The sequence below is a fragment of the Octopus sinensis genome, linkage group LG7 (assembly GCF_006345805.1).
Source record: "Octopus sinensis linkage group LG7, ASM634580v1, whole genome shotgun sequence".
Lineage (NCBI taxonomy): Eukaryota > Metazoa > Mollusca > Cephalopoda > Octopoda > Octopodidae > Octopus > Octopus sinensis.
The window spans coordinates 108926749-108951385 of NC_043003.1; the positions used below are offsets into that span (position 1 = coordinate 108926749).

General features: G+C 35.6%; 1 protein-coding gene across 6 annotated transcripts in view; it reads right to left on the reverse strand.

The window, feature by feature from the left end:
* The window catches only part of LOC115214162 (armadillo repeat protein deleted in velo-cardio-facial syndrome), a 403200-nt gene that overhangs the window by 329891 nt on the left and 48672 nt on the right, over positions 1–24637 (reverse strand). For 3 of the 6 annotated variants that reach the window (XR_005000208.1, XR_005000209.1, XM_036505099.1), the window contains exon 1: positions 20117–20291. The exons of 1 other annotated variant lie outside the window; for it this stretch is intronic. The gene's annotated coding sequence lies outside the window, so the exon portion shown is untranslated. Of the gene's footprint in view, positions 1–20116; positions 20292–24637 lie in introns of those variants that run through there. 2 more of the 6 variants (XM_029783238.2, XM_029783241.2) reach the window with 2 other exon arrangements.

The window sequence follows — 24637 nt, forward strand, 5'->3', positions numbered from 1 at the left end:
TCACTGATACTTTTTCTCCAATACAAACTATCAAAAAGTGCCCTGGAAGCTTTAAGTTCATAGAGATCCTGGAGGATGGGTTAGGGTTCAAGGATATATGAAGTTTGCCACACAGAATATTTATAGGCCACTGAAACATTTGTATGATAAGGAAAATGTAGTATGCTTACTGATCACTAATTTTCAATCACTATATTTTCCCCCCTCAACTTTATATTTTTGGCCCTTCACATAAGTAGTGGACCCATGACCAATTTTTAAATTGTAGTTTGTGTTTGTGCTTAAACACTTGAGTTTTGCTTTTATTTAATCAACATTGGTTAAACCACTGACGATATTAAAGAACGCGTGTGTGTATGTGTGAAGGCACATGGCTAAGTGGTCAGGGTGTTGTACTCACAATCAGAAAATTTTATTAGAGATCGACAGACAAGCATGTAGATTCTCCCCATGGTTTGATTCCCAGACCAGTGGTACTTTGTGCTCTTGAGCGAAACACTTTAGTTCACATTGCTCCAGTTCACTCCGCTGGAAATGGATAACCCTGTGATGGACTAGCACTCCATTCAAGGGTAATGTTGGCCTGCCTGCCTAATCAGTGGAGTGGTATCATTCAAAAGCTACAACAATACAAGGAAACAGTATGACTGTTTTTTAAAAAAAAATCAATAAAAATATAATCCGGTATAACGATTTTTTCCTTCAAATATTATCCTTCTTTCAGATTAGCAGAGATTTCTGCAGGGCTAAGAGAGGCTTTCACCAAGTCTAAGTTCAACATTGCTTTCAGTCCAAGCAACATTTCAAATCTCTTTCCTTTATTCACTTTGGAAGGGGAAGGTCCCGAAACTTTAGATTTTACAGCCTCAAAGCAACGAGAACTCGCTCACAGACTTAGTATCCCTGATTTCATTAGACAAACCTAAAAAAAAGGGTTGACAGTTGATGACATATCACAAGTACAGTGCGTTGGTCTCATTAACAAAACTCTTTAACCCTGAATGCGAAAAGTCCGCCACATTGAAAAGAAAAACCACTTAAAAACAAAATCATTTTCTATTTTGTTAATAAATATAAGCGAAAAAAAAATAACACAAGAAAAATGTAGACGAAACGATTATATATAAAACTATGGATGTAAACAACATTACTTGGCAATAATTGTTGGTTGTGTCTGGTCAAATTTATCTCTGGGTGATATTTTCCTATTTATTATAACTAAAGAAAAAGTAATAATAACAACAACAACCAAGACTCAAGGTGTAAACAAGTGCAATACAATAGAGAGAGAGGAACTGGCAAAACGCCAGCAACTATTTTCTTCTTGGTACCATTATAGCTCAGTAAGAGCCAGAAACTGTTGTTTTAACCTACGACCACAATTTCACTACACACAGAGAGAAGACGAGGAGGATAGAGAAACGCATTTGGGGCATAATGTATGGAATTCGTTAATGTAAGCCGTAGTTTTAATACGTAGTGAGTGTAGCACATTGTATAGCTGCACAATATATATATATATATATATATATACACACACATATATATATATATACATATATATATATATATATACATACATTCTTTTACTGGTTTCAGTCATTGCACTGTGGCTATGCAGGGGCACTGCCTTAAGTTTTAGTCGAATGGATCGACCGCAGTACTTATTTTTTTAAGCCGGGAACTAGTTCCATCGGTTTCTTTGCCGAACCGCTATGTTACAAGAACGTAAACACACCAACACCCGTTGTCTGTCGGTGAGACACACACAAACACATTAAGCTATTTAGAAAGTTAAGCCCGTAAAGACCTAAAACAACGGTATTACAAAGTCGTCGTCGAAAAACCTCTTCTCGAACACAACAGCAATATCGAAATATTACCAAAAATAAAACTGAATTACAAAGAAGAGATTTAGTTAACCCAGATTCAGATTCATTTAATAATTAGCCCGAATGAACTTTGTTATGTCTGTTAATAATACAAGGCAAGAGCTTAAAGAGCTGACTGTGTTTTTAGATCAAAGCTGTGTCAGTGTTACAAAACGATCGTTCATGAGAAAATGTAAATATTTACATTTGAGACATTTTAGAAGTTGTCCTTTTGAAGATATGAAACAATGAAATTACTGTTGAGAGGAAGAAGTCAAAACATAGGCCACGACACTCGTACAAACGGACAAAGAGAAAATAGTGACAATGAGTTCGGTATAACCCTTTGACCGCGAAAAGCAGTTTTACAACACGGCTTTGAAAAAACAAAATGTTTTAAACTCTCCTAAGGCTGCGACACACAGACATCTCTAGAGACACTCTTTACAAAAACAATTCTGCAGATTTTTACCCCCACCGCCATATATTTTACGCTTTGGATCTTTTCGGTTTGAACGGCAGTTTTTTAAAAATAATTTCCATGTAAACTAAACACAAATATGACCCTTTAGTTTGACCCTACATGCTAACTGACTTTCGGTATTCCTACAGAAAAAGGTGAAAATTAAAACAAAAAAAAAAAAAGAAATGAAAACCAACACTAAAATATTACGGAGAGAGGGGGGTTACCTCCCACCACCAAGAAAAAAATTTATTTGCAGATTCGTAAAATCTGCAATACTTAATCCATAAAGAGCTGGGATTTGCACTCACATAGCATGGACTGCTGAGTAAATTTTATGAAAATGAGACTACCATGCACACACACAAAAAAAAAACAAAAAATAGTTAGAATATCTTGTTAGTATATAATGGTGGCAAGTTTTACACCATCTGAAAAGTCTCTAGTTGAGACTTTTCAGTCCTCTTGCATTCTGGGGGGGGGGGGTATCGGAGCGTTTGAGTGACAGACAGACCCCAACAAAAGCCCATAAATTAAATGCATCTAACTGGGTCACGATCATGGCCCGTTGCGCTTTATGTGTTAAAATATACAGAATAGAATTTACAGCTTTTGAATGCCCAGCTTCAGTCTACCCAATTTCAAAGTATAGGTCGACCCGAGGCTTTAAAAACGACTCTTGCCGAAGAGTGGAATCGAACTCGAGACTTGGTGATTAGAAAGTGAACTTCTTAACTATTCAGCCATACAGAGCCTACACTCCAATTTTTTTTCCCTACTAGACACAAAGCCTGAAATAGTGAGAGAGGGGTCTAGTCGATTACATCGTCCCCAGGACTCAACTAGTACTTATTCTATCAATCACCGAAAGGATGAAAGGCAAAGTCGACCTTCATGGAATTTGAACTCAGAATGTCTAGCGGTGCTAACGATTCTGGTAGCTCACCACCTTTTACGCTCTAGATAACTGAAAGTGATACAATATCGTTATTAAAAAGTTAGAAACCATGAAAAATTGAACTATTCCGGCAGATATAAACCATGACGGCAAACTTGAAAATAAAACATTTTAATATGACCCAGGCTTCCTGAAGATCATCATCACTAGTGATGAGACATGTAAACATGCGACATCACCAACGACGCAAAAAGCACAACAGGTTTGCAGCAATGTGAAGGTAAAGTCGATCTGTTACTTTGACTCCGGTGGTATTGTGCATTATGAAGACACACCACAAGACCAAACAATCAATAGGAAATACGACCGAGAGGTCATATGTCACCTTCATGATGTTGTTTGTCGAAAGCAGCCGGACTTGTGGGCAACAAAGAATTGACAACTTCATTACGATTATGCGCCAACATAATCCAAGCTTTCCTGGTCAAGAACATCACATCAATTGTTCGACCGGTTCCCTACTCTCCCGACTTGGCACCATGTGACTTCTGGCTCTTCCCCCAAACTGAAAACCATGCAAAAAGGGAAGTGATTTAAGTTGTGAGAAGAAATTATGAGAAAACGATGGTGGAGCTCCCTATGTCCAAAGGTTGGATACTTTTTGAACGCAGTTCGTATTACTTTCAAGAACGTTAAGGAAAATGAGCTACAATGGATACCACGATCATTGTCTTTTATATCTTAGACTAGGGAAAACAAACACAATTCTTCCACAGGATTGTATTTGAATAATCTGATGTAAAATACAAATATAATTGTATTATGGCATTATATATTTATAATATATGTATATATACATGGCAATATAAATGAATATAAGCAATCATCTTTATTATATATGTGTATATATACATGGCAATATAAATGAATATAAGCAATCATCTTTATTATATATATATATATAATAAACGATTTATGAACCCTTAAATATATAATTAATTTGCTTGTAGAGGATGGATGAATAACTATATTGATTAATTAAGGTAAATAATATGGGTGAATTAACAAAATTGGCAGGTCGCCCAACTACAATGTTGAAATCCAGTCAAGCTTGATGTGACATATCATTCATCCGTGAAGTCGATAAAATAAGCACCTCTAATAATATTTTGTAGTTTATGCAATCTTATAGACAGATATACTGCCTGAACTTAAAATTCTAAGCAAGAGATAGTGGAAGCTGTTTGCTGATATGTTTGTTATAGCCTCTTTAATTCTAAAACCTTCCGTGCTGGAGGAGCAACTCCACTTGCTTGTCGTTTAACCTGTAGATCTACTTAGAGACAGACCAGATTCTAGTAAATGATGTAAAGAAAATCAAAGGGTGAAACAGAAAAAGACAGACAAAATGGGTAGACGTGTATGTTGAAAGAGATCCATGAATGGACCAACTTTCAGTGCTTAATCAGCATGGTTGATGATTTCACTTGTAAGTAAAGATGAAAACAAAAGTTTTTTTACGAATATGCTAAGCCTCACAACAACGACGTGGTCTCAAGTTCAATCCCACTATGTGATCCTTGGGCAAGTGTATTTCACTATAGCTCCGCGAGTGGATTTGGTAGGTGAAAACAGAGGAAGGAAGAGTTGTATGTACGTGTGTATGTATGTATACATATATGTTTGCTTTCATCAATACCGCTTATGTCCCCATAACTTAGTAGTTTGGCAAAAAGAGAGGATGGTATAAGTATAAGGGTCTATTTGTTCGACTAAAACCCTAGGAGATACCTCATCGGGGTCAAAGTTCACTGAGTGAAACAAAAGAATAAGCATTGTCTTTGTAGACAGCTAACAGAAACACAAAACATTTTCTAATGAAAATAAAACCACAATACACCTATTACTAAATATTATTATATACTTTGGACATTTCAATCCTATGAAAACCAAAATTCTTTAAAACATCTATCTAGAAAGAGATATCATTTTAACACATTCTTCCATGCTTGCATAAGGGTCAAACGGAATTCACTGAAGCAAATTTTGCTACAAATTGATGCCTGTCCTGTCATCCAACTCAAATCCCAGCGTCCAAATAAGGTAATATAGCCCCTTGGCCAGATATGTTCACGAAATACTAGAAACAAATGACACCATTTGTAATGACATGATGTGAAACCCGTTTGTAGAAATTGTGCTAAATCAAACGAGTAGAAAAAATATTGACACAAACACATCAGGTCTCTTTTTGTCTAAGAGATCTACTCACCAGGCTTTGGTCAGTTTGGGATTAAAATAGAAGAGATATACCCGAAGGACTACGCAGTGGAACTGAACCTGAAACCAAGTGGCTGAGAAGCAAACTTCTTAACCACACAACCATGCCTGCGCCATAACCATTATAAGATCGACTTGGCTATCCTAGTTCACACAAATAGAAAAGAAAATTTTTGTCTTGACAAAATATGATAAAATTCTAGCACATCGTCTCTTTTCACTGAACATAACTCTTTGAGAAAAATCATCTTTATAGTTTCTCAAAGAAATGCTTTTAATAAAACTACACAGGTTTCGTTTAAGTGGCATAACATTGTGAGAAAGAGACAAGATACTTTAGCCAGTACAAATAAATCCGGTTATTCGAGTGTGCAAATGTGTTCAGTTTCAAGTAAGAGATCTTGGCTTAACAACAACAACATCCAATAAAGCAACAATCATTTCAAAATAGAACCACTAACAAAAACTATTAAATCGGCAAAATCTTCCTTTCCCTCATTGTATTCATTACTAGCACAGGAAACTTTTAACTTCATACAATGGCAAACTAAAACTTCACCAGTCACACTAATTTTGATACTAATCCAACTAAGACCTTCTCCTCTGATTTTATGACATTTTATGTTAATTTGTTCCAAACACTGGCTTAATAACGATAAAATTATTTATTAAATTCTTGATTATTTTGAAAATTAATTAAAACAAAAAAAAAAAGCATATTTCTTTAGAAATGTACTAAAAGACTTTCTTTGATTTGAACTTTTAGCATGTAAACCGGCCATAACCAACCTAAATATTCTCCTTGTTTTCAGTTCAAACCAATCAGATCTGGTCCCTCATACTTATCCAACACCATTTTTAAAATATACAATCATATCAATGAAATCCCAAAGCTATGAGATAATGTATGATCAATTCACAACTGAGAATATATAAGCTTTACTTTTGGCAGAGAAACCCGAATTCTAAAGGGTTAAACATGCAAAAATAAGCAACAAAGCTTTAGCTTTCAATATTGCTGATATATGCAATATTAATGATTAATTGCAAGAAACTCGTCCCTTAGTCCCCTTCTGGCCCTTACTGAGCAAAAGTATGATCTAGTTCAGACCGTCTCTTCTTGTCGGATATTTTCTGAGACTACATTAAACAAAGAGTGGAGTTAATGCTCCATCACTATTTCTATTGCTTTCCAGCTCCACTCCATCACTTCCGCTCTCTCTTCTAAAATGTAAGAAATCACGTAACTTCTCTGCAGCAAGAAATCTTTTCTGCTTTGAGCCTATTACCACATATTTTCACTCTTTGTCCCTTTCTAGCTTAAAGCTGCTGTCTCCTCCAAGTTCATGGTCTTGCAAGTAACCCCACCAGTGCTGGTGGCATGAAAAAGGCATCCAGTACAGATAGCAATGTAGTAATTAGCATTAGGAAAGGCATCCAACCATAAAAAGCTCATACAAAACAGACACTGGTGCATGCAGTCTTTGGACCCATTGAATCTAGTCAATTCGTCCAACCCATACCAGCATGGGACATGAATAAAATCGGTATGGGATGCATGTAGAGAAGGGGAATAGTCAAAAGAACAGTTTGGTCTCTACAGGCTGAGTATACGGACAAGCTTTCTATATTCCTTAAGTCGGTGTTCATTCAATTCCCTTCCAAAATAAAAATAATAGATGACTTGATTCCAACTGAAACAAAAACCAATATCATGAACAAACAAAATTTCTGCTCCATTAGAATTCTCTCCCCACCTCCACCCCCTTTTGTTGTTTTACTACAAAATTATTAAACCAAACCAGCATTTTATAAATTGATTTTAACTACTCTCAAAAAGTCTTCAATTCCAAATTGAATTGCTTTCATTTTTTTTTTAACGTATTCTTTAACTATAAACACTTGTAGAACATTTTTTAAATGTTTCACATGATTTGAAAATGCGTAAAGTGTTTATTGGGAAAAGGAAAAAAAAATTTGGAAGCAACATTAAAGTCTTGGTTTAAAAAAAAAATGTAAATTGAAAGCTACAAGGTAACTTTTTATGAACCCAAATAATTAAAAGGTTTTATTTTATTATTTTTCGAGATTGAGGTGGGGAAGGGGTGACTAAATTATCAATTGCTGAATCTAAAAATATTAATATTCACCAATTAGCAATTTGTATTTTAAACACAGGTTATGTTGGTACTGAAACTTAAAGCTGTTCTACTGCAGGTAATGATTGAGTGGGTAAGAAGTTCACTTCACAACCATGTGATGTCAGGTTCAATCCTACTGCACATCACTTTTGGCAAATGCCTTCTACTACAGCGCTCAGCTGATCAATTCCTCGAGAATGACTTTTGAAGAAAGAAACTGTAGATGAGGTTGCATGTGTGTGACCACTGTTTGACAAACAACGATGGTTTGTTTGGGTCTCTCCTAAATGAGAAGTTTGGTAAAAAGGGACCAAAAGAATAAGTACCAGCTTTGCTAAAAACAAATAAATAAGTAGGGTTGATGTGATTGGCTAAACCTTTCAAAGTAGGGCCCCTTTCCTAGCATAGATGCATACTAAAACAAGAAAAAAGAAATATATAATATGTGGCTGTGTTGAAAGCTTGCTTCTCAACCACATGGTTCCAGGTTCAGTCCCAGTGCATGGCACCTTGGGCTGACCAAAGCCTTGCGAGTGGATCTGGTAGACAGAAACTGAAAGAAGCCCGTCGTATATATATGTATATATTTATGTGTGTGAGTCTGTATGTGTGTCCCCCACCATCGCTTGACAACCAATGTTGGTATGTTTACATCACCGTAACTTAGCAGTTCGGTAAAAGAGACTGATAGAATAAGTACTAGTCTTACAAAGAATTAGTCCTGGGGTCGATTTGTTTGACTAAAGGCTGCAGTCAAATGACTGAAACAAATAAAAGAATTTATAAAGAAGAATAAGAATTAAAGGAAAAAGAAGCTTACTCCATTAATTTTTCTATATAAGCACTAAAACAGACACTGTAAGGAGATAAATAAGAACAGCTGTGAAAACCTTAAGGATTAAATATCAAAAAGGAAAGGAGAACCTCAAAGACCAGTGCAAATCCATTTACCAACATCACAATATTTGACAACTTATTTACAAATAAGGTCTAGAATTCCCATTTCCTCTAAGCCTGCAAGAGAATAACTAAAGTAAATTAGATAAATAAAGATAGTGATCCTTCACGTGCATTGTATAAGTATATACCAGCCACCTGCTTCAAATTGAATAAATGCAAACTAACAAATTGTAAATATATCCTTTCATTACCAGATTCTGTTGAGACATTCTGCCTTTGCTTCAATGGATTTCGAAAATAATAAAGAATTTAGTAAAATATTCTTTTTGCTATTAAGCTGGTGTTTTTTAGAACATAAATTAACAAAGAATTTTGATTGAAAATTTAAATTTGAATCACTCTAAAACAGTAAGTCGTAAAACCAGACATTCTAAGGCAGGTGGGTATGGAAAGGGATAAAAGGGGCAAAGAAGCAGGAGGACTTTGTGCTTCTCTGGGATCCAGTGGACCTTTTGAATGTACACAAACCCACATCACTGGGTAGATAGAGCAATACGGTCTACCAGCAATCTAAATAAAAGTTTAATGGGCTTTAGACACTGATTACTAGAATGCAAATATTGGGGGGGGGGTTGTTCACTACATTATGTCAGCCTCAGCTAAATGCAAAGATCCTAATGTCAGCAAATTATTTGGAGGGACAAGAAAGAACCAGATGCAGACAGTTAAAAATATGCATAGATTTCTTTTCCCTCCAAACATATTACTCATAAAATGTACAACACTCACGCAAGAGAATATCACTATTTACTGAAGATAAGCAACTTTAACCCAACTCGGAAAAGGGTTAATGTAAAAAATAAAACAAAAAGTGAAGAGAGTTTACACAACATAAATATATTAAAAGTAACTGCGAAGCCAGTTGAACAAGTTGGCCAGGAGAGGAAATAAATTGGTGTCCCAGAAACAGTAGCTGACACTTAAGGTTAATTTAAAATAAACAAAACAGACTATTTTATTTCTGTACAGTCGAGATAAATGTAAACGACCCTTCTCTTGTAGAAACGAGATTATATATATGTATATATATATATATATATAGCAGACACGTACATCTGCAAAATACAGATAATGTATATTCAAACTAGAGAAAGTGTGCAAGCACCCAAACACACACAGGTAAGCACACATATACAAAAACTGAGATAATCACAAACACATATAAACGCAATATCACACATACACACATCATATCTGTTATATAATAACAATTATCAATGTTGCCGTTACGCGTTTATTAACTTCATTCAAAGACGTAAAAGTTTACGTGTCTGAGATAATTTTCCAAGCTACTAACAGCATCTTTAGAGTGACTGAGGACTTAACTCAACTCAACTCTTTAGTATGTTTCAAAGAATTTTAATGTGTTAAGGGATAAGATTGATCTTAACTGTTATTCTAGAAAACAAATGTTTCTGTTTCGAATCCAGTTCGACCATTTACACATCAACATGGAATTCAAACAGATGGAAATGTAGTGAAGATCTAAGATTTGGTAAATATGAAATGAACAATCCTGGAAGTTTATCTTATTCTTCCTCAAGTAATTTATTCACCATTTCGTTAGGTTTGAGGAAACGAGACGGCAAAGATGGGAGCATCTATGCAATCGCTTGACTTGCTGAGAATAGCAAACAGATCTCAAAAGAAAATAAAAACTATAGAAAGACAAGTTAAAGGAGTTTAGTCTTATCACCAATCTGTAGAAAACAAGGCGAGATGGTCATAGTTGGAATTCTTTTGATCATAGTTTTCTTGGTGGTTTGCTTGAGGCTAAGCAACAAGAACGGAAGAATAGAAACCAGATAAATGAAGACGTGTGTATGTGTGTTGTTTTCTTAGAGACAACTGAAAGAATGTGGTAGGAAGGTGGTGGTGGTAGATGAGCTTAGAACAAGACTGAAGGGCAGTTAGCTGTATTGAAAGAAATGTTGAGGTGTGAGATTGTGCATATTTGGAGAAGTGGAGAAGGGATGTCTGTAGTGGATTGGTGACTGAGCGACCTTGGTAAATTAGATGAGGAGTGCTGGTTGAAATTCCAACCAAATTATACGTGTACATGACGAATTAGTGAACAGAAACAGAGAAAGTGAAAAATAGGACGGAAAAAGATAACCAGACGGTTTTGTGTCCAAAATAAACATACGATAGCGTCTTTGTAGGCAGTCTGCTTCCTTTGAATTATTGTCCACCCTTCCATATAAAATACAGCTGAGATTTTAAAAAGTAATGATTATAAAAAACAAGAAAAAAAGTAACCACTTGTTTACAAAGCTTTCATATGAAATAAACAGAATTAGCACTATATATATATATATATATATATATATATATACATATATACACTTTTTGTTTTAATACGTAGCTCATTGGCATGGACATGACTGTAGTCAAAAAGCTTGCTTTGCTTCCCAACCATGTGGTCTCGGGCCGAGTCCCACTGCGTGGCACAAAGCAACTTTTATTATAGTCCTGGGCCGATCAAAACTTTATATGAAAATTGAAAGAAGCCGGCCGTGTACATGCGAGTATGTTTGTGTTACTTTGTCTTGGACACCATGTCACGATTTATACGTATCACCATCATACAAGCAAAGAAAAACGTGTTTGGCCATAGGGAAATATTTATTACTTTGCTGAGAAACAGGTGAGGGTTGGCAACAAGACGGGCATCTGACCAAAGAAAATCTGCCTTAACAAATTCCTGATGTTAAAATGATGATGTGACATCACAACCGATATTTAATTGTTGTGAAAAACTGAGGAATTAGACTGGAGTAAGTAAAACTGCTAGAATAAATAATTTCAAATTCCTTCATATGAGATTAATTCTTTAAAAAAAGAAAAAAGCAATTTTTGTAAGTGATGTCAAGTGTGGATTCTGCTGGAATTTTTGTCCATTTTCAAATTAACACCAAAAATAGCTGCTTTGCATCCACGAAAATTAAACTCAATGAAGAGTCAAAATCTGAAGCATTAAACTTCTTCCTTATTTCGTTACGTGATTTTTAAGCAAATTTAAAATCTCAAACGCAGAATATCGTCCCCCAACTCCACCCCGCCCAGCTGAAGGGAACACATTGGCCAACATGGTCCAGCAAACCCTTTTAATGATAATAGTTTCAAACTTTGCAACAAGGACAGCCATTTTGGAGGAGGCGATGTATCGTTTACATCAACTGATAATTTATCGACCCTGAAAGGATGAAAGGCAAAAATCGACCTCAGCAGAATTTGAACTCAGAACATAGCGACGGTCAAAATTCTGCTAAGCATTTCGTCCAGCACGCTAAATGCTAAGCGATATTTCGCCCGTCGCTACGTTCCCAGTTCAAATTCTGCCGACGTCGACTTTCAGGGTCAATAAATTAAGTACTAGTTGAACACTGGGGGGGTCAATGTAATCGACTCACCCCCTCCCATCAAATGGCTTCCCTTGTGGTAAAATTTGAAAACATTATTATTAGTAGTCGTATTTCCAGTGTGAAAGGCCCAATTCTGAGAGTACACCTTAAAATGCCTCCCCATCTATATTGTTTACACGAAGAAAACCCATTGTATCGTCCCGTTTTTGTCTTATGTTGTTGCATGTTCTTTAATGTTATTGTACGTGAGCCCTTGTGGCTAATAAATGAACTATTATTATTAATTCCAGTGTGAAAGGACCAATTTTGAGCATACACTTGTGAAAAATAGGGTTCTTGCCCTGTTGATTAGGCACCCGTGGCTTTTGTGAGTTTTTCCACGAGGACCTTAAAGTGCCTCCACACTATTGGAAGTTTTAATTTGTTTAATTTACTTGTTTTTTATTGTTTACACACCGTAAAACCCACTGTATCATCTTGTTTTTGTCTTTTATACTGTTGCATGTCATTTAATGCTGTCTTATGTGAGCCCTGGTGGCTAATAAAAGAATGAATTATTGAAAGGGTATCAGGATCTTTTCGGTTTGAACGGCAGTTTTTTCTAGCAGTATCATATGAAATTGTCACCCATAATTATAACCCTAGTATCGATCTATTGCATTTCAATCTGTTTTAGGATTAGGGTTAGGGGGAAGGGTATCTTTTTTTCTTCAGAAATGTAAATAAACCCAATCTGTTTCTTAAACGAGGGACATATCCATACGGCGCAGAATGTTTTTCTACCTCAATAGAGATCACTGATTGGTTGAAATTGCAGAAATTGAAGAAAAACAACAAATATCTTACAAACTATAGAATTTTCTCAATAAAGCCAAGAGAAAAAGATGTTTTATAAACACATTCTACCAGTATATGAAGTTTAAAATTTTTTAGTTACCTAGAAATTATGTTAAAAACTGCTGTTCAAACCGAAAAGATCCGGGTATCACGTTAGCCAATGTGTTCTCTTCAGATGGGAGTGTGGGACGAAAATTCTTTAAACGGTTCGTAACTTTTCCTGATAAATATTCTCTCCAAACAGTGATTACGAGTTTCGTAAGTTGCATCTCATGGCGATTTTTTCTTTCTTTTTTTTTCTGGGATGGGGTAATACTATTCACTTTTTTAATAACTACTTTATTTTCTTCGTAAATTTTGCGATCAAGACAACTTCCCAATAGTTGAAACACGCTACGTCACTACTTTTAGAAATCAATTGACAAAGATCCGGAGATATTGTATTCACCTCAATAGACGTCATTGATTCGTTGAAATTGCCGAAATACAAGAAATTAAACAACAAATAGCTTACAAACTACAGAATTTTCTCAAGAAAGCCAAGAGAAAAATATGTTTATAAACACATTCTACCAGTATACGACGAAGTTTAAAAGTGTTTAGTTACGTGGAAATTATTTTTAAAATCTGCCGTTCAAACCGAAAAGATCCAATAGTATTATTCATTCAGTATGTATGAATGTGTATCTTGCCATACAGGAAAGACCTCCTCCCGTCCGAAGTCTTGCCTGTATCTATAACAAGAACGCAAACGTACATACAAATAACATTCTACTTAACAGAGAAAGCGATGTGGTGAGAGGAAAATCATTCAACCGACAAAGGAAGTAATTGACAAACTCTTAACTTATGCCATATCAGAATATTATAAAGTATTCACACTGCACCTGCAGAATTAGATCCTCACTCCCCCCAACACACACTTCTTGAATGTTAATTCTCACGGCTTAACATTCGATGGATGATCATGAAATGAACGAAGATATTTCTAAAATAGAAATATGCCGTCCCCTCCACACACTTTCCAATCCTTCCACATGTCACCCATCCCAAGTAACCAACAATATGCTTTGAAAATGAAAAAGAGGAAATAAAACAATAGACAAAGAAGCTCGGTTATTAAATAAACAGTCTGCTGGAAATGAAACCAATGCAAATATATATTGAATAACACAAAGGCGTACAGTCATTAAATAAACAGCTTGCAGGGTGTGAGACAAGCATCTAATCATTATGTAAGACCCTGGCATCAACAAAGGAATTTTCGAGAAGAAAAAAAATTGGACCAAATAAATTTAGTCTGTGACAATAATGAAAGGACAAACATTATTTGTTTTGGGCACATCTGAAAGAAATAAGATTTGTTTCAGTACAAGTCTAAAAGATATTCAAAATAATTTTGTTTTGAGTCTACAGTTCTGAGATGAATTAATAGTATTATAAGTTTAGGGTCCATTGACCTTATCTTCAGACTGTATAACAAATAGCATGAGTTACCAGTGCCTGGAGCAAGGCAAGAACTTGAAGGAGAAGCTGCTATTTTATCCCATTTTTTAAATTACTATTTTGTGTATAACTAATACTATTTTGGAACAATGGATCTCGAAGTACATAAAGCTATAAATGAAAGCATGTAAATATTGGGTAAAAAAAAACTTTTGGATAGAATAAGTCGATGGCTACTCCTTAAGACATTAACATTTTTTCCCCTTTTAAAATTTTGTCCCACCCCGCTCTGCCACGAGACAGCAAATTTTTTAATATTTACGTTAATGTTTCGATCGTCCTGGCTCCCGAGTATGTTTGCACATGGATCAATAGCAAAGTGGATAATAATAATAATGTTGACTGTCGCAATTCAGAAATAAAACGATCTCAGTTCGAGTCCAGGGCAGGATGCTGTATTCATCCAACAGTAAAGAAACACCCGATGGTGATCAGAGAACATACTTGTCGAAAAGATGTTAAATTTCTAGATTATAAAACACTGCACAAAACCAATAAGAGAGACAATGTATCTATTTTCTTATACTAGAACCAAAACATTGATTCTGTTCATATGCTTAATGACAGAGCAAGGAAAAGTGAAGTGGTGGCTTACAGTCTTTTCACAAGGACAAATATTGAAACAAAGGTACATCAGTTAAGGTTGTTAAAACACTATATTATATTAATCGAGGAGAGGATAGTAGAAGGACAAGAGGTTGTGACGTGCATGTATTTTCCCAGTTGTATTGTTAATAAAAGATTCGTGAATCTCCTTCAAGAGAGACTCGAAAGACCTACACCGATGGAATTTTTCTAAACCACCACACAACCCGATCTACTCAAAATAGCGAAGCGGATAATATCGAAACGAAAGCAATAAGTTCGGTGATCAACATCATAAATTATTTTAGTGAACGTGGTGATGTTTATTTAACCAAAAGACAATTCTGCTTAAGCAAACCTATGATCAAAGATGTTCCGGCCGTGAACGTCCTGTCTTTCTCTTTTGAGACATATGGTGTGGTTTGGAGCAAATTTGGTTATTTATCCTTCAGTAAGTTGTATAGAGCAGGTAGAAAGCTCCCGAGTGTTAATTAGTAAAGTGGGTGACCACCGATGTTCGGCATCTTTATGACAACCATATAACTATGTATTTACTATATAATATATATACATTACATATTCGTGGCCGGTTCTATACGCTTTCTCCCCTCAGTCCAGGGCTGCTGTATTCATATTGAATAGAATGAAGTACCTGGAAGAGCGACAGGAAATAATACATAGTCTTCCTGTCGACAAATAAGAAAACAGAGTGGAGTATTTCTATTCAATGCAGTTTTTTTTTTCCTTACCTGCATTCACCTGTTAATAACACGGGGCGGCGGGGAGACAATATATATTCAATGCAGTTTTACTTGAAATGTATTCACCTGTTACGTTACAAGTAAACAGCTTCGGGGACTGGATCAAGACACCGTTTGATTCTGAAATTACAAAACTATTCCTTTTAGGTATCATAAAATATTTACACAAGTCCATCTCGTGTGTATCGGTGATTAAAAACGAGGGGATGGTCACTGGAATCGTCGTCCCCCACTAGTAATGCTAGTGTTCGCTTCAACTACAAACAATGGAAGAAGACGAAGTTAACTATGCAGAATCTGTAATATCAAATACTACAAATACATCGATATCAAAATGTATGCTACACTTGCAGGATTTCGTTCTCTTTTCACATAGAGATAAATTAAAGAAGATATATAATGCTTACAGGTTTTTTGAAACCATTTGAATTTCATTTATAAAACAGAGACGTGTGTGTGTTAATTTTAACCGTCACGGCCAAGTCCACACCTGAAGCACTTGGCCTCCGTCTATACCTGTGTGAGTTTCATATTTAAACATGAACATATAAGAAGAACACAACTAAACAAAATGAAGGAAGGAGCAAAGTTCTGTCCAAAGTAGACGTCATTCGAGGGGAATATCTGTATCGTTAACAATACAAGGTAATTACCTTTATACTAGCAGGAAACGAGTTCAGGTAGGTGTAAGACCGGTGTCGAAAGAGACTGAATTAAACTAATAAGAATGGTGTAAAGCATCCTAAGTATTTCCCTCTGTCATCGAGATGATATAAATACACTCCCAGACAATGAGAATAGAAACAAAAACAAGCAAAACACTCGCGTTATTAAATAAGTACACAGAGAAAAAAAATAATGAGAGAGTGACGGGGGGAGTTGAAAGCAAGAGATGGCTACAGGTGAAAGAAAGAAGAAAGCTGAAAGTTTTTCTTTTCTTTCTTTCTTAATTCAGCTTCCAGCATCATGCCCGCCTACCTCCATACAGTCTCACCTACACATATCTACCGACCCACATATACGTATGTGTGCACGTTTTATATATATATTTATAGGGTTGGCAAAGGCATTCCTAAATTGTAGGCATTCTTCAAATATAAATAGCTTAAACATGTGTTTTACGCGCATACGTGCTGATTATTTAAGGACTAATTTAAATCAGCTCCCGCGGCTAGTAGAATCCACTGCCTAGTTACCATTTTCAAACTACTATAACCTTTCACTTCACTCAGCTAATCCCTCTGGAGCGGCAGGATCATTACAATATCCCATTATCCTGTGTCCTACTTACATCAGCTTACAAATATGAAGCCTTAGGACCAATTCCGTTCAGAAATACAATTAACTGGTTTCTTATTTTAAACAAATCAAGGCTTAATTTTGTATTGATTCAAAAGTATTACTCAAGTACTGACCGCGAAGGAGTCGAAAATGAAATATCGACAACTAGATGTGAACCCAGAATCCAGCAGAACCAAACTAAATATAATATTGCAATTGCTTAGTCCAACACACCCTGCTTTTCCCACCTTCTCACTTCAGGAATTCGTACGATGCTAACGAACGAACAGAAATCTATGTTTAATGTATAAATATAATATCTTTCGGGGTCGATAAAATAAGTACCAGTTGAGTACTGTGGTCGATGTGCCAAAATCTGCAACATTATATATATATATATATATATATATATATATATATTCCGTGAGAAAGAGCACTATTAGACGTATATAATGTGTCAACTGGAGAATAATAATCTCTTTCGAGAAGGAAACTTCTGATAACGGCGAAGTGATTAACAATGTAGCGAAAGGAAATATGTTCAGAGTTTCGTCAAGTGTTTTTAACAAACGGGTGAGACGAGAGAGAGAGAAAAAGGGATTGACAGAACAAGGAGCCATGGCAAGTAACAGAAGAAAGAAAGGAAGGAAAAAACAGGCAGAGAGAGAGAGAGGTGGACGGACACCGAGTAAGAGTTAAACTGAGACACAAATAATCAGAGTAGCAACAGACGGACAAGAGAGGGATTAGAGGTGATAGACAGGTATGGCGAGGGAGGGAGAAGGAATGGTCGTAGTCCGGGGAGGAAGACAGGGGTAATAAAGCAGGGGATGGGGCGAGGATGAACAAATAGTTTAGTAGTTACAAACCAAATAAGTACATAGCGTTTATAGAATAGAGATGTTCGGATAAAGAAAGCAAGGAAAGACGGAATTTTTTAATTCTGTCCAGAGCCTATATAGGAAAGGGAAATGCGTTTTTCCCCGACAGCAAATCGCGACATAAATGAAATGGTACAACAGACTACAAGGAGGAATCGAAATCGAGTCGTGAAAATATGTAGTAACAGCAATAATAGTTGTAGTAGTCGTTGTTGTAGTGACTGTAGTAGTAGCAGTAGTAGTAGTAGTTGTGTGTGGAGGCAGTGGTGATTGAGGAATGTATAGATCCAACAAGGAGACGAAAGAGAGACAGGAAGGGAGACAGGGACTGAAGGCAATAATTGGAACCAGGGACAGGGAGATTTAAAAGCTAAGGGGCACAGAAAGGAAAAAGGGATGGAAAGATAATCTGAAAATAAAAGAAAAAAATTGAGAGACGATAAAGGGAGCAGAATGGAAGAAGTATGAGGGTAAGGAATGTGAGAGGAGATCGGGGTTGGACGGACAGTGGTGTAATGTCGTGTGAAGCTATGTTGGAAAGGCTTCTTTGCAAAAGCTATTGAACTTTTTAAGTGGTTTAACTAAACAGGTTAGAAAGGAAGTTGGTTTAGAGTTTGAATTGTAATGTTTAAGAGCTACTTACTACTACACAGCCTAGCTGACCACAGGTCGGTAGTAACACCTTGCTTTTCTGCTTCTCAACACTAGTAAGAAATAACAAGTAACCTTCAAACTGTACGTAGCCAGTCTAATATAAATGACAAGCAACTGGATTTCGACAGAAATACAGAATATAAGACGTCTATAAAATTCAAGTACCTGCTATCTTATATAATACACATACAATAACCTCGACATAACCCATAAGCATGTCTTGATCAAGTTTTTTGCACAATAAATTATACTGTCTCACTCATTCGATCACATACATACATATATATTGTGTGTGTGTGTGTGGTTGACATAAATGAAAGCAGACAGAGCGACTTGCATTTTTTAAATAGAAAGACAAGAGTTGTTTACAAATTTCCTTGACAGCACAGAAACCAAAAAGTCAAACTTGTATTTATTAGTGGCTCCGCTCGATCGGTTGGCTTTATTACAAGGGAAATTCTTGAAATAGATTCACAGAAAGAAAAATCCAATATGTAATTTCTCAACAAGCAGACAGCAGCAGCAAGCAATAATAAATCATAACGTTTGCAAAAAACCTCAAAATAGATTTGCATTTACTGGAAGTTTCACTAAGTGACCATCTCGCAAGATATGTGCGTGTGTTTTAATTGAATAAATATCTTTTTCATGAATTGTTTGCAAATTCATATCTAATCAGACACAGACTAGCCGGCTTGCTTGTGTGAGAGTATATATATATATAAACATGAAATTATATATTTATACACAGATACATAGATATATATATGTCTATATATATATATGTACACACGGTACTGTGCATGTGTGTGTAAACACAGACCTACATATATATATTATATACACACACATATGTACACATAGACCTATATAGACACAGACCTACACACATATATGTACACATAGACCAATGTGTGTGTGTGTGTATATATATATATAGAGAGAGAGAGATCTGTGTGTGTGTGTGTATATATATATATATATATATATATATATATATCTATATATACATACACAGACCTATATATACGTGTATATAAATATATACAGACCTATATATACATACACCTACATACATATCTCCCTATATATGAATAAATATATCTATCTATCTATCCATACATATACCTATCTATATAGCTACATTATTATATCTATATACCTACATACATATACACACACACGCCTACATTTATCTAATATATATATATACACACAAACAGAGTTTATATATATAAACTCATGTACGTATATGCATATATGTAATACTTAAGTATATGTAAATGACTATCCAGGTAAACCTGGCTGGTGAATTATCTATTCCACACGCACCGACCGTGTGTGAGTAGGTTACATAGTAACTATGGTGCTCGAATAATTAGACATTTTTTACGATTATTTCTAACATATCTGACCCGATATACATACATATATATAACACATGGCAGTAAAAAAAAGATATCAAGTGTATAATTTAGCCCTGGGCAATAAGAACCACCACTACCACCGTCATCATCATCATCATCATCAACACCACTATAAAAGGGGAAAGGGAAAGAAGAAAAAAAGAGACGAAAAGAGCGTAAAAACAATCTTAAACAATATTGTAAACGGCCAAAAGAAGAGCACTTACCCGAGAGTTTAGTAGTTCTATTCCTAACTCCAGTACTAATTATGTTTGCCTATGTGTACGAGTGGATCATTTACTAGGTCTGGCTTTTACGACTGCCAACTTCTACGCTACTCTATTTCACTACCGTAGGAGTAAAGCCCAGCTGATCTAACAGCCAGCCGCACTCACCAACCAGTGCGCACGAGCAACAGAAACTTTTTTTTTTTTTTTTTATTTTACTCTCGCCCTTTTTTTTCTTCTCTTTCTTAATTTGTTCACCCCTCCACTCTTTTTTCTTGGATTTCGTTGGAGATCGCCCCTGCACCTCCCCACTTTATTAATTATTTCCGCTTTTCTCCCCCACCCCCACCTCTTTTCTTTCACGTACTATGTGTATATGTATGTATGTATATATATATATATATGTAAAATGATTTTCTTTGTGTGTGTATATATATATATATATATATAGTGTATATATAAACATCACATTATATATGTGTATATGTGAATTTGCTTTATCCAATCAAGGTAGTGTGTTTTTGATGGATATTGGTTAAAATCAATATTAATCAAAGTAAAATAAATACAAACAAGGATCAATAAGAGAATAAATGAAGAAACAGACCTCCACACACACACACTTACTCTTCTCTTCTCTCTCTCTCTCTCTCTCTCTCTCTCTCTCTCTCTCTCATAAATCATCATTTGTTGATGTGTGAGATGTGCCACTGAAGAATGTGTAACACAGTAAAGTTAGTTTTTGTTCATCTAAAGCTCGAGCGTTCGAATCCAGCTGGATCGATAAAATAAGTACCAGCAGTCTTCTAATGTCAATACAATATCGACAAAAGAAAATCAATACATATGATTTATTTTGGCTCGCAAACGCTTGCTTTCATGAAATAAATACCCGTTTTATATAAATGGGGAGAAAATATATCCTTTGATAAAGTAGAAGGCAAAAAGGAAAACATGTATTACTGGTACTATTAGACACCAAGAAAATATAATGAAAATTCGAAATCAACGGGTATTTAACAATAAAAATACATTTACAATAAGTAATCTAGAGATGCCATCTGCCTGAAAAACTCTCTTGGTTTTCTATGGAAACGTTACATACCATTTTATAACAAGTGCTGCGTGTTAACTCGAGGAAATAATACAAGAAACGGATTTTAAAATTCCAGCGAGACTTTATTCCTCTGTTAAATTCTACAGAAGACCAAAACACAGATCGCGAATTCTGTTGGTTGTAGAGTTCCATCGATCTTTAGGATATTTCACACTGGCTATCGTTGGTTTATAAGTGCTTCGCTATTTCAGCAGAAAAATATGACGCGTGCTCCAGGAAAAAACAAACGGAGTTTGCAACGTTATTTATAGACAAAAAGAAGCTCAGGGGATGTTTGAGGATGCATTACGGGTAACGCTACTGGATCCGTCGTACGCCGGGCAGTACTCGACCAACCAAAATACAAAACTCAACTAAATGTTCCAAACTCATATGATGGATCAAAAGAACGGCCAGTCATTAAGATTGGCCAGTGGAGCCTATTCATGGCTTGTTGAACATAGAAAGTCGAACAGAATTGAGTCTCGTATACGACGAGGAAAAGACAATATAATGATTCTCTAGATTAAAAGTTCATGAAATAAGGGAGACAACTTACGACAAGCTTCGATCTTATTGCATCTCCCCAGCAACGACTGGACTTCACGAAAACGAATACTTTTTTATCCTTCTAATCTGGCCATTTTTAGCCTCTGCAACTATTGAAAGGGATGCGCTTTATCCAAGTCAAAGTAGTCATGTGAACTATGACCTTATCAGTCTTATACTTGGGCATATTACACACACGTACACACAAAAAATGTTTGCTTTTATATTGAGTTATGATAAAACAATTTTACTTTAAACTGAAGGATTACTCAATACATTTTGAAGCGTACATATTCATCATCCGTTTACAAGAATAGTCTTGGAAGGGATTTCGAAGTTTCGGCCTGCTTATCGGACAGTCCGACGAAGAATAAGCAGGCCGAAACTTTGAAGTCACTGTAGCGGTTCGGCGAAAGAGACCGATAGGATAAGTACTAGGCTTACAGGCAATAAGTCTTGGGGCTGATTTGTTTGACTAAAAGGCGGTGCTCCAGCATGGTCGCAGTCAAATGACTGACACAAGGTACAGAATAAAAGAATATATATATAATGGATTATGCAGAACAAGACGAGCCACTTGGGATAGAGAGTTTGCTGAGGAAGTCAGAGAATGAGTGACGAAAGAACTTGGATCTTTTCCTTTTGAACGGCACTTTGTAACATAGTTTCTAGGTAACTAAAAAGTTTTAAACTTCGTATACTGGTAGAATGTGTTTATAAAACATCATTTTTTCTTGGCATTCTTGAGAAGATTCTATAGTTTGTAACATATTTTGTCTTTAATTTCGAGCATTTCGGCAATTTTAACCAATCGCTGACGTCCATTTCAGTAAATAACATTCTGTGCATAATGAATATGTCCCTCCTTTAAGAAGCAGATTGGGTTTATTTACATTTGTGAAGAAAAAAAGATACCCTTCCTCATTACGGATATTACGGATATTAAACAACTTATGGATATTAGAATGTTGGATTATTTATTCATTTTACAAATTAGAACATCAAAAGCATACAAAAATATTATATAAATCAATAGATAAGATAATAATATAAATACAGATTTTATATAGTCATAGTATAAATTTATGAAATCCTAAAGATTACTACTTACAGCTGTTTCAGCCTATGGTCAAAAGTAAATTTAATTTTCATTGCCTCATTAATGTATACTATGACTTTTAAAATCTGTATTTATATTATCTTATCTATTGATTTATATAATATTTTTGTATGCTTTAGATGTTCTAATTTGTAAAATGAATAAATAATCCAATATTATAATATATGCATGCATGCATGCATGTATGTATGTATGTATGTATGTATGTGAATATATATATATATAAGAGGGAGATAAGTTATATGAAATCTCTGAGCGAGAGAAAAACAGTATGGAATGGTAGACTATACTTGCCATCGATATGTGGCGGTCCTATAGAGGACAGTGCTACTATTGATTTTGTATATATAACTTATATACACACCATTCTGCTTAAATAATGGAACTGCAGATACAATATCCTAACGTATTTCACGTCTGTTTTCATTCCTCCACTCTGTATTTCATATCTTCTCTATGATAACTATTACTTACATTTTCTCGCACCGTCTCTGATGAAGGGATATATAAAATATATGTAGGACCTATTATAAATGTTCTGAAAACTATTCACAGCCTTGGATATTTTATCGCATTCTGTAAATTCATATATATATGAGTGTGTATCATCATCATCATCATCATCATCGTTTAACGTCCGTTTTCCGCGCTAGCACGGGTTGGACGGTTTCGACCGGGGTCTGGGGAGCAAGGGACTGCCCCAGGCTCCAGTCTAGTCTGGCAGAGTTTCTACAGCTGGATGCCCTTCCTAAGGCCAACCACTCCGCGAGTGTAGTGGGTGTTTTTTACGTGCCACCTGCACAGGTGCCAGCGGGGTCTGGCATCGGCCACGTTCGGATGGTGCTTTTTTTATGTGGGGGGGATGCAGGATATAGGGGAGCACCAGTGGGGAGGGGTGGTTCAGAGAAATGATGACAGGTTCTAGATAAGTAGAACGTAGGATATCAAGAGAGGGGTAATGCATGGTGAAATAGCGTATTGAAGAGGGGGGGGTTCGAAGAGTAGACACCTATTATGGTGGTGGGAGAAGCGACATCCGGTATGGATGGAGCAAAAATATAGAGATATCCAGTATTGGTGGTGGGGGTGGGCAGGGCGGGTGCACCGCGAATACACGATGGTTGATGAATACACGAGAGGCGAGATGGGTAATGGATAAATTAGTTAAAATAATTAGATAGATATAGAAATTAGTTAAAAATAGTTAGATAGATAAGAAAGCATGTATGACTGATGGGGAAGTGAAATAATAAATAAGCATTCAACTTATCTGTTAGATGAATGAATGAATGAAAGAGCAGAAGTTTGGGGCTGCGTTTTTTTTTAAATAAAGATTGTCCGGAGGAAGAAGGCGCGAATACACGATGGTTGATGAATACACGAGAGGCGAGATATATATATATATATATATATATATATATACATATATGAGTGTGTATATATATATATATATATATATATATATATATATATAGTCAGATCAGGCTGTAGAAACACTGCCAGATCTGACTGGCCTGGTGCAGCCTTCGGGCTTGCCAGACCCCAGTTGAACCGTCCAACCCATGCTAGCATGGAAAGCGGACGTTAAACGATGATGATGATGATGATGATGATACATATATGAGTGTGTATATATATGTATACATATATATTGTATATATATATATATATATATATTGTATATATATATATATGCGTACATATATGCATATATATATATGCGTACATATATACACATATATATATAAATGTTATA